Source organism: Dermacentor andersoni, chromosome 7 (genome assembly GCF_023375885.2).
Source record: "Dermacentor andersoni chromosome 7, qqDerAnde1_hic_scaffold, whole genome shotgun sequence".
NCBI lineage: Eukaryota > Metazoa > Arthropoda > Arachnida > Ixodida > Ixodidae > Dermacentor > Dermacentor andersoni.
Window position 1 is genome coordinate 84,457,447 of NC_092820.1, and position 14,709 is coordinate 84,472,155.

At 41.0% G+C, this 14,709-nt stretch overlaps 1 long non-coding RNA gene across 1 annotated transcript; it reads left to right on the forward strand.

The window, feature by feature from the left end:
• The first annotated feature begins 738 nt into the window (after nucleotides 1-738).
• LOC140219449 (uncharacterized) lies at nucleotides 739-14,160 on the forward strand. The gene is made up of 4 exons (XR_011895719.1): nucleotides 739-1,727; nucleotides 3,248-3,283; nucleotides 5,929-6,133; nucleotides 8,848-14,160. It is a non-coding gene; the product is annotated as an uncharacterized lncRNA (long non-coding RNA).
• Nucleotides 14,161-14,709: the final 549 nt, after the last annotated feature.

Consider the following 14,709-nt stretch of genomic DNA (forward strand, 5'->3'; position numbering starts at 1 on the left):
GGTGTTCACACCGGTTAAATGGTATGTTTTCGTTTGTGCGCAGAAGGCTTAGGAGCAGTGCAATCACGACTCGCAGGCGGGCATATGTCACGTGGTGCTTTTTCTATTTCGCGAGCATCCGCAGTAAGCTGAAAAACAATAATACTTAACAGATAGAAAGACAAACTGTTTATTCGGACGTGTTGCCAACAGCTCTGCAACTTTCTAATTGGAATTTCTTTCCTAACTTCCTTGCTTCAGATGTTGGTTAATTATGCTTGACGAATTAGCTAATTAAGCAAAAATACACATATAGCGTGACACGCTACATACCAAAGGGAGCAACATGCATTTAGTCGCGTCGTCATAGAGTTTACACTCGGCCTAAAGTTAGCAGAAACACCCTGCATATATATATATATATATATATATATATATATATATATATATATATATATATATATATATATGCAGTTTCAGAAGACAAACGTCCCTACAAGCAGTGACAAACAACCGATGATTGGACGCATCCTACATTTCCATCGGCGTCCATTATAAGGGGCCAGTGCCCTGGCTGTGTGTTAGGAAACGGCATTGCATGCCTCCATGTTAAATATGGTCAAGGTGGCGGAGAACGTTAACAAAATTCAAGTCTGGGGTTTGATGTGCCAAAACCACGCTTTGATTATGAGCCGCACCGTAGTAAGAAACGCCATATTTATTTTTGCCATCTGGGGTCCTTTAACCTGCACCGAACGCACAGTACACGGTCGTTTTTGCATTTCACCCCAATCGAAATGCAGCCGCCGCGGCCGGCATTAGATCCCAAGCACTCGGGTTAGTAGAGCAACAGCTCAGCCACTATGCCACCACGGTGGGTGCGGCGGAGAAAGGAGTGAACATCGTTTTTACAGAGTGCGTTTCGCTTACCCGTTAGCGCGCTATACAGAACGAAACGAAAAGCTTGGCCGATATGTACGACATGGTGCTCATATTTCACATGGAGGCCAAATTCTTTTCTGTGACCTAGACGGGGTGCTGGCGAATGTGTTCGGAATCTGCTCGGCCACCAAGCACAATCTGCGCTGCTATACGTTCTCGGTGACAAATCGCACAGCGCAGGAGCACACGCACAAATGTTTAAAGAATGGGCCGACAGACCGCCCGCAGTTTGCCATGACGTCGAAATAAGAAGCACAAACAGCGACGTTTCTGTACTTTTCTGGTCAATAGTTCAGTTCGCATGGTTGCGGCACGCATTACTTTTCTTTTTTTAAATCCAAACGACGAAAACTGTGCGCGCACAAATTAGCGCGGTGTTTGTGACGTTTGAATTTGGCGCCTTTTCCCGCGCATGCCATTAGCTCCGGCCGGTGCACTGCGTTACTGCGCTAAAGGAAGTAGTCTATCAAAGAAGCGAAGCAAAAAACTTTTATACACTTGCAAATCGCAACAATTGTTCAGTAATAACATGAAATTACATAATTTGTTATCCAATGGTACAATTTATGATAATATAAGCGTGTATTTGTATGAGTGTACATGTATGATTGCGCGTTTGCGCTGTTGATGCTTGGCGCATTCCGGCGAGTTCGTCCACGCCGTTAGCTTGTGAGTTTCCTGCGTTTTCTGTGTTCTTTGTGTGCTTCGCTGTGACATCTTTGGAATATTCCTGCGTGTTGCTCGCTTTTTATGGACTTGTTGCCTCGAAGATCGCCATGATCGCCTCCGACTCAGCGACATCAAGGGTGAGTGAGTGTTTCGAATTCCCCTTGTTCGTCCATTGCGACGCGGTGAACGGAAGCGGGGAAATGATTTCAGCGCTTGTGCGTGTCTTCCGCGCGCCTCTTTTCTAGTTTTCATTCCTAGTACTATCCTTCCGTTGCGAGAATGGGTTGTACAGCACTAGATTTGTGGTAGATAACGTGGAGTTTTGTCCTGGTTTAACTTTACACTCCGCTTGTGGTGACGTAAGGCAGCTATGTGGTGCCACCTAAAACAGGGCATGTTGTATACGCCATGATTTCTGATACGGTGTTCGAGCACCGATTGAGTTAGCCTTATTAATGAGCGCAAAACAATGCGACGTGAAACCATCCGATCTGTACTGTAATCGAAGATATTTCGTTTGCGCCACGCTAGTACAAGGCGTGTGAGCGAGCTTTCAGCAAAAGGGGGGGGGGGTGCGGTGGGATTGGCGAAAGTGTATTCTGTTGCGCTGATCCCTTCAGGATCGAGTGACTCCGCGGTGCTTCAAGGCCACTATCTGACACGCCGTGCGGCCGATGTTCGCGCGATCGGAAAACACAGAGGAGGCTGTCGCGCAATAATAATAAAGAATTTCAAGGGTGTACATGCGATACATGAGATACAATAGGGGTGATGCCACAGAGTGCTGCGAAATCATCGAGTTATACGCCTTGCCAACCGCGTGCGTTTTGTTTTCCCCCAGGTCGCGCGCATTCAACTTTATTTTTTCATCTTCTCCGTTCGTCGCCATCGAGTGCTTCGCCCAAACGGCTTCGCGTAGGCGCTCTTTGCATTCACGGAAAGGCAGATTTCATGGCACTCCAGATCCTACAACATTCAAAGTAATGTAATTTCGTGAAATTGCAGCTTTTCGCACTTCAGTAACTGATTTAACAATAGTTTTAAAATCAGTAAAGGAGCGAGATGCCTGGCATATCTGCGTTGTCGTCCCACTGTGTTTCGAGGCGGCATGTATACGTTATCGGCAACATAAACATCAATAATTAGCATTGTTTCTTGTGACCATAGAAGTAGCTAGTTATGTCGAAAAGCAATTTTTGCTTTGAATCAGAGCACTATAGAGTGAACAGATTGAAAGGGGAGCGCATCGTTGTGAAGTAAATCACGACGCTTTGCCACAAGCATGGAATAATGCTTTGTCGAAAGAGCAGTTCTGTGAAATTCTTTCTTTGAGAGTAAGCAAAACTTCAGTAGCATCAGGTAGACGGGGAGTAAGAGAATGTAACACTGGTTTTATATGAAGGAGCTGCCTTTAATATGTGGCCATAACAGTTAAGTAGATGCGTGGAAATAATGTTTAAAGTAACTAGAGGAATGTGAAATAAATTTTTTGACAAGCTCACACTGCCATTGGCAAGAGCGGCCACACTTTAGTGTATTCAATGACTAGTCATTTGTATCCGTCCATTTATGTCAGCCTAATGGTCCATGTAGCTCTTTTGATTGTCGCTTTTGCTGCATCGTGGCTTCACGTTTTAATAGTGACATCTTTTTTCAGATTCAAAATGAGCTGGGAGAGGCCCCAGCTGGAACGGTAAAAGTGAATTCTTTGGCCATCCATTCTGTAGCGTCACGATGATCAAATACAGTGATACCGTGAAAATGTATTGCAGGAAGCAGAAAAAACAACAACATTGCTGATGCAACTGCAACGCATTTGCTCCAGTGATCAATTGGTGCAGAGTGCCTTCATTAGGAGACATGGTGCCTTTAAGCACTCAGCTTAAAGACTTTGCAACTGCACCGGGACTGGGAGTGAATTTCATTGTCACTTGTGAACATATTAAACGCGGAATGTGCCTTTTTCAGTGTATATGCCTGATATGAAAGGGGCGTTCAGAAACTTAGTGTGGACATTAGTGGTCTGCATGAGTGCACATCTTTCTAGTTTTACCAGAACGAAGGTATTATGACCTATGTCATACAGCAGTGCACAGCTAGAGGTATCAAACCAGAACAGCAGCACCCTTTGAGAAAGTTGGCTGAAGAACGAGCAGCGATCGGGGCTTTCTGCATTTCAAGGGCCAAATTCCAAAAAGATTGATGCCGAGCTGGACGGTGTGAAGTGCCGGTCACCACATGGTGTAGCCAGCATGGCATTTTTAATCTCCTTGGCATTGTCTCGTTAAGATACAGAAATCGCATCACTGCTCATAAAGAAATTGGAAATTGGGAGGTTGAGGGGAAGTGAAAGGGCTCCCCTCTGGAGCAGCCAGTGCATGCCCTTTGCTATACTGATAATCCTACCTTAATGAGAACCAGTGATGCATGTTAACCTATTACGCAGCCAAGTGCATTCCTTGTTTTGTATTAAGGGGACACTAATGACACCTTAAATGAATTTAAAATAAAGCGTCGTCTTAAATAACTACTTCTGTAACTTTCTTGGTAGTTGTTTGATTATTAGAGAAAATAAAGCTCGAAGTTCAATTTTCTGAGTATCGCCCCAAAATCTTTGTGCTGACACCTCATTGTCACATCATGGATTCCAAGTATTTTTTCAAACTTGGGCTGTATTGGTTCTGTAAAAGTTCCTGACGCTTTTTATTTTGGGTTTTTGGAATACGATGTAGAACATCTTTATTTGTAAAAAAAATTGCGACACCTCAACAGACATCATCAAAATCCATGACGTCACAGCAAGCGGGTGTGGTAACTTCAAGGCAGCACTGCCACCAATCTTTCCTCTTGCTGCTTTTACAGTTTACTCAGCCTCTTGTCACGGTATGAGTGAATCTCTTGAATTGTAGGAAGGTCATGTACAGATACATCTAAAATAATTTTTCTCTTTAGTGCTTTCATGCCGTAGTTGCTTAGGGGTGTTGGCACAGCTCCGCTAAGCACGAGGTCACAGGATCAAACAGCCGCATTTTGATGGAGGTGAAATACAAAACTGCCCAGGTACCTTGCAGCCTGATTTGGTAAAAATGAGTCCAGAGTTCCCCACTAAGGCGTGCCTAAACATCAGATTGTCGTTTTGGCACCTAAAACGCCAGAATTTAATTAATTTAATTTTGCTTTATTGCTCCTTTAAGCTGTAGAATTCATGATCTTTGCAAAAACTCATGCTCAAAGTATTCTCCATAAAGATTAAATAAACAGTAGATATAAGTGTCTATTTAATTTTGAATTGTGGTGATACGTGATGACTATTAGAACGGTGGTACAACGAGACAGACAGAATTGTAATACAATGTATGACGGCACGATGATGCACATCGAGGAAATGACTGAGTTTCCCTAGAGGTCCCTGACATGGACATCAACTGACTGTCCACAAACTTCTGAGTTCACTCCATGATCTTGTGCAGCCTGTGCTTTGCGAGTCGATTAATTTAATTGAGGTGGTGGTTGGCACATACTTTCCTTGCAGCTTATGTACATTTCATACAGTGGAGTGGAATCTCACACATTACTTCTGCAGCACAGCAAGCTAACGTGACGTGTAGTGGTAATCTTAGTAATGATCGACAATCACGTCCCTCTTTGAGCTCCTAATGCTGCTTGCCAACACAAGCAGCAGCAGTTGCCCAAGATAGCGGGAAGGAGATTCATAGAAAAGTGGCATATGCCCAGGGTCGCATACCCAGTCACCCAAGCTGTTCCAACGGTTGATTTTGAACTCTTCCCTTAACATAGCAGCCCAATCTCCCGATTAGACCATGGACTACCTATGACACAAATGGATGGGAAAATAGAGACAAACACCTGAAAATATGAAGTATCCTAAGAATGGTAATCACAATAAATAGTACTAGATGTGCATTAGCGCAAGCTCTTGGGCCATTTGGTGCGTGATGAACTTGAAAAAGGGGGGTACCAGCAAAACAAAGGACGCGCACACACGTAAAAGGCGTTAGACAGGGACGGACGCTGGTCCGTCCCAACGTCCGTCCGTGTCTAATGCCGTTTCCTTGTGTGCGTGTCATTTGTGTTTCGCTGGTACTCCCCTTTTTCAAGTACTAGATGTTTGGATACTTTGGTTTATTATTCTTGTTTGTGCTGGATTGTTTTTCTGAAACATGTCGCGTCCTGACAGCATAAGAAGCTTGTAAGAAGTCAAGTTTAGCAATCTAGATTTGCAACAGGTACTTTTGTAATTTATTTGCAGTAGGGCTGTTGTGTGAATGTGCTTGAAAGGCTTAAAACTGTTTTGCTAACATTTACTTAAACATGCAGGTTCACATAGGTTGAAGGAGTGCACATTGAGAAGGTTATCCTGGCACAGTTTACCATGGCCTGCCATGGTGGACCAGGAAAGTTTGCAAGGGCCTTGCTTCACCATGTGTTCACAGAGGAGGAGCTCATGGGCCATTTGGGCTTTGGAAATAACACCAAGGGGCAAAAAAGGCTCTTGACCCCACCAGGGTCAGTGCTGTTATAGGCAAGTACCATATATCCTTTCTGGTTGCATTTTTACATTCACATTTTTTTCTAAAATTATGAACTTGCCATTGGCATAACAAACGACTTTCAAGTAGCCCGTGTGTGCAGTTGTATGCGACAATAGCCTACTATTTGGAATGACTGTTCGTACGATCTTAAGTGCGTAATGCCGCCATACTCAAATGCTTCTAAAATTTAAAAGCTGCCTTCACTGCTGAAAGTTTTTAGTGGCTCCACCACATAAAATGAGCTGCATTTGCGCATTAGCAGTGTTACTTGGCTGTCATTGCAAGGAATAGTTGTCTGTGAAGCACGCTCCAAATCTATTGGCATGGAGGACATGTTTAGTTAGCCTGAAAATGTTATTCTAATACGCGAATTGCGGAGAAGGTATGCTCAAGTGTGGTTACTGCTCAGCTCGAGCAGGAGCATGTTCACCAAATTGCAGAAGTCAAAACAGCTCTCCAGGTTCTGAGATGTGAAACAGTAGTTTCACCAATTTTAACAGACCACATCGAATTAAGGTTGCTCCTATATTGAAGGAGGTCCATGTGATCTCAGACAGCAGCCTTTTAGCAGAGCAAACCTGAGTGGTGTGGCAATTTTCTTTTGGTCGTTTCAATCAAAGAAACAACAGGGACAGAGTTGCAAGCATTGCTGTCAACAGTACTACGTTTAGTGGGCGCTTACTCATTCTAAGCACTTAACCTATGACTCGTATTTATTAACGCACTTTATCACTTTGTATTCTAAGATATGAAAAAAAAATATTTATGTGTATTCTAAGATATGAAAAAAATATTTATGTGGCTTTTCCCCGTATACTTCAATAAATAGAGAATAGGCTCTTGGGGCCTAATGTATAAAGCTTCTTACAGACCATCGGACATGTCCACTACTCCCATTCTGAAATTGTTAGAATTGATTCCTGCTTCCTTACTTCACCTACCTGTTAACAGGGTTATTATGAACCATTGCCAAGTAGATTATGGGCTTAAATTAATCAAAAAGATGAATGGGCTTTTCTGTCGCTCTTGTTTAGCCCGTTGAGGATCACATTTTGGGGAGAAATATGCCTCTCTAATTTAGGAGTTATATATTTTTTGTGGTGTGCAAATGCTCAAAACTTTCGAATTGAATAGTGTCCTATTCAATTTAGTCTTTGAATGGTCACTATTTGTAAATGCGAGTATTGTAATATTTCGAAACACCAATAAAACATGAAATTTGAGCCAAAGTACGGTAAATTTTCACCTCCATTAACATAGTGTAGACATAAAACGTAACAACTTGTAATAGCAGACCAGGCTACGTTACTTCAGTAGCTGTACTTTAGAGGCTGTACAGCAATCATTTATGCTTACTGAAGAGTCCTGTGCATGTGAAGAAACTTTCTGCTGCTCCATTTGTGCTTTTAATAAACAGCTTTTCATAACATAACAATGACAGAAACTTGCTAACTTTAATAATACTAGGATGTGAGCCTCATCTTACATTAATTGTGATATCAGCTGTTCATTATTCAGAAACTATCCATTATTTGATTTGCTTCTAGCATTATTCGGTTCAGCCTCAAAAATCACTTTTCTCGCACCCTTAATATTTTTTTTGCAGATTTAAGCTCTTCAGAGTGACATTCCGAGAAAATGAACTGGTAAATAATATTTTTAAATAACAATAAAGTGGCAATACCATTTCAGTATTTGCAGTTTTACATGTTTTATTTTTTTATGCAGGATAAAGCAGCATAATTTTTTTGTGTAATGAAACTTACAAAAAACTTGTGGCAACACTCCCAAATTACTGCAATGACAGACACCAAGGAGCTAGGTGAAAAATCAGTTTTGGAGAAACCCAAGGAGCGACAGCACTATAAGAATATTTTCTAGAAGTCTCAGAAGGTTGCAGCACCTCCAGTGGGATGCTAGGCAACACTTTGTTCTGAAAAGGCAAATTTTTTTCAGAACGTTCCATCACAGCCACAGATGTACGGCAGTGAACCCTAAAAGGGTTAAAGAAGTCAGTCCTATCGCATATGGCTCTTAAAAGACGGCATTTCTTCGTCTCTGTCACATTCTGCATGTGTCATGCTAAGCAGCTTGGTGCACTACACGGAATCCTCATTAGAACAGTAATTCAGTCGTCGAGGCAGAAAACATACTTCACTGTAAGCAGTGTCTTCTTTAATGTAGAAAGTCTTAAGTCATTGTAAGGCGAGAAGTACATTCCGATTGCATGTGAACTCAGGAAACCTAACATCAAATGAAGCTACACTCAGTTGTAGTGACATGACAGTATTGTATTTGGAGCATGGAAAAGCGCAGTGAAGTGCAGCAAATTTTAATTATGAAAGTTACAAGAAATAATTTTAGTTCTCAGTTCAGGTTTATTTATGAACAACATGAATTTGTTTCACCATTTCGTTTCTCAGCAAGCAAAGCTCACATCTTTGACATTGAGGATATTCATAAAGTTATTTTGCTACAGTGTTTTGTTCCTCTTTGCCCTTTCCTGCATTTGACACTTAGTGGAGTCCTGTGCCGCACTGAATAAATTTAAATGGTCATGCTGTAAAGCTGTACCCGTGGAAAGTTGGACTAAAGCAACACAAATACATAAATCAATTTCGTTATAACGAGGACAGATTGCATGCCATTCTTTTGCATGTGGAAGTTGCTTTTTAAAACTTGTTCTGGCTTCTTGTTTTTGCAGGCTTCACGTGTCGCAAATTGCCTGGTACCAACATGCCCTATGTAAAGAACTGTGGCCTCGCTTCTCGCATGGGACCAATAACCTCTCAAGAGCCCAAGTTGGACAGCTCAAACCAAAACACAAGTGTTGTGCTTTTGTAACTCTCGACATTTTTATGTTCTGTGTTAGTCTCCTGAAGGGCCCAATTTGGATTTCTCAAATGAGCTTACAAATGTGCCTTTCTATGCCTTCACATTTTTATGTTAATTTTATTTATGTTAATTATGCTAGTCTCCTGAGAAGTCCACATTGGATTGCTCAATCCAGAATACAAGTGCTGTGCTTTGTTATAGATCACTACATTTTTATGTTAGTCTTTGATATGGTTCTAGTAAGGAAAGTGTTTCCTTATTAATATATTTTTTAAGTATCTTAAGCCATTTCATGCCAAACCACCCAATTTTGTCAAGAACTGTTCCATTATGGCAAACCATTTCAAGTTTGCTTGATTTTGAGTAGGTACAATGAGAAAATTTGCTTTCGTACATACACTTGAGTCATTCCAGGGCAACCAACCAACGTTTTTTTGACCATCACAGATATAGTTGAAGCTCCAAACTCTTGCTCCCCATTTATTTTCCTTCGCAAAAATTTTTTTGAACTTTGGCAAAAATTTATTGTTCTTGCCCAGCTAAGCTAGAAGGCACTGATACACGTTTCTTCTGAAAGGGAAATTCTATGATCCAAATATTCAGATGGTGTTCATGTCCAGAGACTGAAGTGGTGTGAGTGCCAAAATTTGCAAAGTTTGAATTTTCTTCTAACGTAGGGAAATACAGAAGGCACAAAATAAATATAAAATCAGACTGGTTGACTTGGGATAGCTGAAAAATATTTCAAGCCTTGGAGATTCAGTTGATCAGCTAAAAAACTGTAAAGTTCAAATTTTTTGCAAAAAGCTTCGTGTTGAAGGTAAAAAAATTAGCTTTGGTGGTTGGCACAAAAGTATATGTCGCCCATCGTTACACAGCCCTACATGTCTGCTATACATGTGACAAGTAACAAAAAGGTATTATTGTTTAAGTGCAATAAATTATTTTTTATAGTGTTCATTTGTGGATCACACATACAGCATAAATATAGCATAAATATATGAAGCCATGTCATCTAGTAAGGAAATATTGTTAATATAATTAGCCACAAGAACTATTCAACAAACTGACTGCCTTTTTTATCATTGCGAAGGCAGGTGACGTCTAGCTCTGCAGCTGCAGTCTCAATTCGTATTTTTGTAACATGAACGCAAGAAGTGGTTGCCAATGGTGTCTGACCACATCAGACTAAACATGGCACATATGACTTTTATAGATGAGCATGTTCCGGCTCTAAAACAGTGGTAGCAAACAACACCACAAGAATTTGTTCGTACTCATGGAGGTTTTCAGTCCTAATTATGAAGGTGTTTTCTACTTGCATCGTCATTGGGCTTCAGGGAGCAGGGCACAAAGTGTCCTGCTCCCTCTATGTTGCATTGCACTGCGACATGCCCTTTAAAATGCTTTGTATAAACAATATCAGCGCTCTTTCTGGATTTACTGTCTACATAATAGCTGATATTTCTTTTTGTAAACTGCACGAACCATATCTTTTAGCACTGCAGGATTCCCTCACGTATTTAATACGTACGAGGTCTGTTAGAAAAGTATTTGACCTTTTTTTGCGAACACCTGATGAATATGTAACAAGTGCGTTTTCATCAGCCGCCCTTGAACCTTTGTGCGCATGCACGAATTTTTTCCTGCCTGCCAATAGCGTGACTTGCTGGGACGCAGCATTTGAATGAGGTAGTACACAGTGCTCTCGTCGGTTTTTTATTGCAAGGAAAATGGCGGAGTGACTGGAGCAGTGCTACTGCATCAAATTTTGCCAGAAACTGGGCGACAGCCAAGTGGAAACCATTCCGAAGATTCAGACTGCTTTTGGTGACTATGCTATGAGCAGCACACAGATTAAGGAGTGGTACAACCAGTTTAAAGACGGCCACGCATCGGTGGAGAGCGAGCCACGCTCCAGTCGGCCATCAACATGCCGAAATGACCAGGTCATTGCCGAAGTGAACCCCGTGGTGATGCGGGACTGTCGTGTGACTATCCAAGAAATTGTGGAAGAGGTGGGCATCAGCACATTTTATCCACATTCCATTATCACTGAAGATTTGGCCATGAAGAGAGTTGCACCGAAATTCGTTCCCAAACTGCTCATGGTGGAGCTAAAGCAACTTCGTGTTGAAGTCTCACAGACATGCTGGATTCCACAAACAGTGACCCCAACTTCATGAACACCATAATCACTGGTGACAAGTCTTGGGGGTATGTTTACGACCCGGAAACCAAATCCCAGTCATTACAGTGGAAGCATTCCACGTCACCAACCAAAGACCGCTAAGTGCGCATCAACGTTAAAGTGTTGCTGACTGCTTTCTTTGACTCCCGCAGTGTGGTACACCACGGGTACGCACCACAGGGTCAAACAATCACTAAGGACTACTACAGGGATGTCCTCCATGGCCTATGTGATGCTGTGTGGCGCAAGATACCGAAGTTGTCAACAGGAAATTGGCGCATCCATGACGACAATGCTTTTCTCGCACTTGATTCAGACTTTTTTGGCGAATAACCAGACTCCTGTAGTTCGACAGGCTCCTTACTCTCCTGATGTGGCCGCCTGCGACTTCTGGCTGTTTCCCAAAATCAAGAGGCCATTGAAAGAAGCGCGATTTCAGACAAGAGAAGACATTATGGCTGCAACGACAGCTGAGCTAAACTCCGTTCGGAAAGAGGCCTTCTCGGAATGCTTCTAACAATGGCAGCACTGCTGGGAGAAGTGACTGGAGTCCCAAGGAGACTACTTTGGGGGTGATTAGGTTTCCAACGCTCCAGTTATGCCAGTTTTTTTTTTCTCCAGCCAAAGGTCAGATACTTTTCTAACAGACCTCGTATTGATAGTTTATGTGCAATGGCTGTATGGTTTACCTGGCCCACACCAAACACAAGCCTCGTTGCGTTAGAGCATGTGGCCCTTGGCAATAAAATGCAGACCCTAACACCGCTTCTCTGTCATCTGTGTGGAGACAAAGCCAGCTTTGTCGTGTGCATTCCCAGCCGGCAAGCTGTGCGCACATCCGAGAAAAGTCAGTGCTGACAAAATTTCAAAAAAGAATTTCTCGCATTTAAAAATAATGCCTTCTTTAACTTCACACATGCATAGCAGACATGTAGAGCTATCCAATAATGTATCACATATTTTTTGGCCAACTACGAAAGCTGTTTTTTCCTTCAACATGAAGCTTCTTGCAAAAGATTAGAATTTGTTTTTTTTTTACAGGCGATCAGCTGAACCTTCAAAGCTGCACATATTTTTTTGCTATACTATGTCACTTGGGCTACCATTCTGTATTTAAGTTCTGTCCTGTGAATTTTTCGTTACGAAAAAAAATCTAACGGATTGCAATTTGACTCATTTTTGCCGGTGCCAAAAGCAATTGAAGTATTCAAATATTTGAAAAATTGGCTATTTTGGCAGTTGCATCACTTCACCGTATTTCCACGCACACCATCTGAAGGCCTCGATCAATACAATGTGCATTTGAAAAAGAATGTTGATTGATGTCCTCTAGCTCAGCTGAGCAGGAAAACTAAACTGTCACCAAAATGCTACAAAATATCTGGCAAAAATTGATAAAAGTGGGTAACGAGTTTTGAACTCTAGTAAACACATGGCAATGTTTCAGCTATATGTGTGGTGTCAAAAAAACACTGGTCGATTCGGCATGGAATCGCACACCTGCAAGTGCATCTGTGCCATTGTCAGAGTTCAGTAAAAACTGCATTTTACATAGCTTTGTAAACATGGTTTATTGCTATCTAAAATACATGAGTAAAAATTAATAGGTATAAGTCGGCTTAAATTTAAAATCAAAAAAAAAATCTCCGGTAATGGCAATGATGTGCCTTTCATGTTTGCATGAAACCATATCTTTTTCTGAATTCTTTCGTTATTTTTTTGTGACAGTGAATAAAATTGAACTCACAAAAGGAGTAACTTTGTTTTATTCCAGCACATCACTAATAGTTTTTTTTTTCATATAAAAATCTGAAGTAGTTAATATGAATAAGTCGCTTGATATGGAATGACCTGCGCAGGAACGTTATCATGGCAGAAAACGCAACTGTATCATGCAACAGCAATGCAGCATAATAAACTCCTCCCATAAGTATCACTTATTGTGATTGCCATATTTCAGAAGTATGTAAGGTTTACTGAAATTGGCACACACCATTCAACCAACAAATAAGGATTGTACAGTGGTCCTTTTTCAGTTTTACAGATTTTTTTAAAGTTGTCTGTGCCAGGTAGCGTAATTTTTGTTCTTGAGCTGGATTATTCAGAGGTGGACATTACTAGCACAAGAAATGGAAACATTAAACTGATTCTCATAAATTTATTAATTCACTTAAACATCACGGCACATATTTCAGTTTGCAAATTGTAGCCAGTGAGGTTGAAAGACATATTCACTTGAAATTAATTTCCAGGATGACACCAGTTGCGAGATTTTTTCATAAATGTGAGAGAAATACATGGGCATTCCGGTTACTTTTGTGCTTCAATGCATAACAGTGCGTTTTGTTAACAAAAAAGTGCTACAGCAGTGCATTTCTACAGCCAGTTTGATGGCATGTGTCTCGTTACTGGTGTCATTCTGGAAGTTCGTTCTTAGTGCATACACCTTGTAATATTACCGTCTACAATTCGTAAAAACTTTATTAGGAACTGAGTTTTTCTTAATCAGCTGACTATGGTGTCTTGATTTCTCATGCAAGTAATGTTTGGCACTCTGTATCTAGAATTATGTTAGCTGCAATAGTCCGTGTTTAATAAATTCCATGAAACTTAAAGATAACCACCCTGCATATCAGGTCTCATTTGAGTGCTGTGGGCTCAAGCAAATCGTGCCATGGTAATAGTACCACTGGCTCCCTAATAGAGAAAGCAAGTACCTTTTTTGAGTGTTCTTATTGACAGTCATGTCAGTCTGCTTCTACATTTATTTATTTAGGTATTTATTTTTTAAAATTTATTTCTTTTGGGAAATGTGTTTCACTTCAGGGCCACACATACTACACCTTCAGTATTCAATTTTGTTATGGTGTCAAGCTGCAGGAAGTTTGTACTGTGCAATAGTTTTTAAGAAGTTTCTGATGTTCTCAAACTACAAATGGTTGTACATTTACACAGATGTTTGGTTACAAATAAACAGTTCACCTAGAAAAATGGTTTTTGTCTGCATCAGTTCAGCACTCTTGGTTTTGTGGAGGACCATTCACTCTGACAATTGAAAAAAGTGGCATAACAGTACTGCTAGCAGTTTTGCAATATGTTTTATTACAGGCAATCTAGGAGCATGTTTTGAGCCCAGGGTGACAGAGGCCTGCGATACAAAACGGCTGTATTTAAATTTTATCCCTATCCTCTCACAGCAAACATACCAACGTGACATCAAAGGTAATTATATGCAACATAGCTCAGCAGTATTTTAAGGTAAGTGCAGGTTTAAACTGCTAAATACCCAGTGGGGCATAAAGGGATTTCAACATAATTTGTGTTGATGTTCAACAGATCTGCAACAATCCTTCCATGGGCTTTCAATATTCACGAACAACACATTTCAACAATACGTCAATGGGCTTTCAATTTTGAGACTGAACACATCTTCAACAATGCTTCAATGGGCTTTCAACATTGACAAACAACACATTTCAACAATACCTCAATGGGCTTTCAATTTTTAGCTTCAACAACGCTTCAATGGGCTTTCAACAT